The sequence below is a fragment of the Mus pahari genome, chromosome 1 (genome assembly GCF_900095145.1).
Source record: "Mus pahari chromosome 1, PAHARI_EIJ_v1.1, whole genome shotgun sequence".
Taxonomy (NCBI): Eukaryota; Metazoa; Chordata; class Mammalia; order Rodentia; family Muridae; genus Mus; species Mus pahari.
In genome coordinates this window covers 51942239-51945264 of record NC_034590.1, presented here as the reverse complement: position 1 = coordinate 51945264, position 3026 = coordinate 51942239, and the positions used below count along the sequence as shown (strand labels likewise).

At 51.9% G+C, this 3026-nt stretch overlaps 1 pseudogene; it reads right to left on the bottom strand.

Annotated features, from left to right (window-relative positions):
* Positions 1–1331: 1331 nt before the first annotated feature.
* On the bottom strand, positions 1332–2720 carry LOC110332650 (annotated as a pseudogene).
* Between the last annotated feature and the right edge of the window lie 306 nt (positions 2721–3026).

Below are 3026 nucleotides of genomic sequence, written 5' to 3'. Positions count from 1 at the left end.
AGTGCTGGGATTAAAGGCGTGCGCCACCACTGCCCAGCTACAACAGATTTTTTTTTCAGCTAGTTGAAGTAAGAGCTCATATATCTAACAACTTATTTTATTTTATAAGGTCTCATGTAACCCAGGCCAGCCTCAAACCCACTAATCCAGCAGAGGATGACCTTGAACCCTTGATCCTCTTGTCTGTGCTTCCCAGGGGCTGGCGCCGGGCAGGTTCAAGCTTTAAGGAAGAAGATGCACCCCCAAGCAGACCAGTTTTTCCTGAAAATGAGATGCCAATCTGCCAGAGTCAACACAATAAGAAAATCCCTTTTACTTTAATCCTTAGGAAAAACACCATGAGGAGGCCAGGGTACAGCTTGGTGGCAGAGGTGTTCCATAGTTCCTGCGGAAGCCTCTGGATTCAATCTCTGCTTAACCGAGCAGCTGCTCTTCTCCCTGTGTCTCACATTTTTTTAAAAAAAAAAATTTAATTTTAATTTTAATTAGGGCTGGCCAGATGGCTCAGTGGGTAAGAGCACTGACTGCTCTTCTGAAGGTCCTGAGTTCAAATCCCAGCAACCACATGGTGGCTCATAACCACCCATAATGAGATCTGACGCCCTCTTCTGGTACATCTGAAGACAGCTACAGTGTACTTATCTATAATAATAAAAATAAATCCTTGGGCCGGAGCAAGCAGGGGCTGAGCGAATGGGGTTGACCTGAGCGAGCAGAGGTCCTAAAAATTCAATTCCCAACACCTACGTGAAGGCTCACAACCATCTGTACAGCTACAGTGTACTCACATACATTAAATAAATTAATTTTTTTCCACTGGCTGGCCCTCGACCGTAATAGGACGTCTGGGCAGGTTAGCATTTTATTGGATAAAAACAGGAAGGAGGGCGCTTACCCACTCCTTCCTCTGGCTCAGCTCGCAAATCCCCTTTCCCCAAGAAAGAGCAGGAGTCTGTAACACTAAGATTGGGGCGGGGGACGGTGGGGGGGGGGCAGTCAGGGTGGAAAGCTGAGGGTGAAGTTGGGTGTCCCGGTGCATACCTATAACCCCAGAGGAGTTAGGAGGGTCAGTTCAAGGCCACTCACAGCTAAGTGAGACTAGGTCTCAGAAACAAGTCGGATGTCTATTGAGTGCTTCTTGTAGACATGGTTACAAATCAGAAATCTCACCTACAAATTCTGGAGGGGAGTTTATGCCTGGCTCTTGCCCTAAATGGAAGGCCTCCCTCCCTCCGCTAAAACCCAAAGAGATGAGTGACATCTCTTCTGTGGTCCAGGGAGGGGGAAAGAAAGGGAATTTCCGGTCTGTGGGCTTTGACTGCCAGGTGTCCTCAACGATCATCAAATCCAGGCATCCGGAAGCCCCTGGCAAACCGGTCCACCCGTTGCGGGAGGCTGGCCAAACGCTGGCTTGTTTCTGGGTCCTTGAGCAGGAAGGATTTGAAATCCTGGAGTTTGGCAGTCTTAACGCTTCACCTCCAAGCCAAGGTTGAATCTCTCATCGATAAAATCAACGACTTTACGGAAGTCATCCTCACGGAACTGGTGAGAAGTCAATGCAAGGCGAGGCGGGGCGGGGCGGGGCGGGGGGTGTGTGGCTGGGAAGAAGTGAGTAGTAGTGAGCCAACACACGCTCGGCTCGGGCTCATCCAGGCCCTTGGGCCGCAGGTCCACCAGCACCAGGTGAGTGTCAGTGCCACCAGACACCAGCGAGTATCCTCGCTTCAGCAGGGCATCAGCCATGGCCTGGGCGTTCCTCAACACTTGTAAGGAGGACTCCCGGAACATAGGGGTGCAGGCCTGCTTGAGAGCCACGGCTACCGCAGCAATGGCGTGGTTGTGGGGGCCACCCTACAGGGATGGGAACACAGCGAAGTTGATTCGCTCCTCAAAAGTATAAGGGATCTCCTGGCCAGTCTTGGGGTCTACGGTCTGTACTCCCTTCCGGTAAAAGATGAGCCCTGACCTGGCCCCTTGAAGCATCTTGGGAGTGGTGGTGGTGACAATGTACTTGAAAGGTGAGGGGATCACCTTGGCGGCCACTAGGCCACTGATGTGGGCCCTGTCTGCCAGCAGGTGTGTCTGACCTCATCACAGACCTCTCTCATGCGTGCATAGTCAATGAGGCGGGCATAGGCACTTGTGCCAGCTATGATGAGCCGCGGTCGGAAAAGCCAAGCGCTCAGTGCCAGCTGGTCATAGTTGATGAGGCCAGTTTGGGGACTGAGCTTATAGACTTGAAGAAAATGGGTGTGGCAGAGATCCGCTTGACATCAAACATGTAGCCGTGGGTGAGATGGCTGATTCGATCATGAGGCTGCAGAAGGGCCGTTTTGGCTGGGGACCCTGAGTATGGCTGCACATTGACTCCCCACTGTGCGGGATCCAGGTCAGAGGCTTCCAAGGCCGGGCGCTGGCAGAGCAGCTCGATCTCTTCCACCACTTCCGCTCCTCCGTAGTGTCTCTTGCCATGGTAACCCTCCGGGTACTTTGCTGTGGAGACAGGACCCCAGAGCCTCCAGCGCAGCTCTGCTACAGAAGTTCTCTGAGGCGATGAGCTCCAGGCCGCGGACACCGTCCTCCTTCTGCAGAAGCTCCCACATCTCAGGGTCACTGTCTAATAAACTCTCCTGGTCCGTCCAGCCTCCAGCTGCTTCCCCAGCCTGCTTCTGGGCCACCATGCTGTGTTGGGCCCCGGCAACCATGCAGACCAGCTGACCACATCTCTGCAGAGGCCGAGTGGTCCGAAGCAAAGGGAAGGGTACTACCCGTACCGGAGGCCACAGGAGGACCAGCCACTAACTCTGTATCGGTGTAGTACTGGGGTCGAAAACCTAAATACATAAATAATTTAAAAAAAAATTTTTTTTCATAATGATCACAATTCTCCCTCCCCCCAACTCCTCCCAGGTCCTCCCCACTCACCTGATTCCATGCACCTTCTCCCTCTGTTTAGAAAACAAATAAAAAAACAAACAAGCAAAACCAGATTAAAAAAAAAAAACAAAACAAGAAAGACATACCCA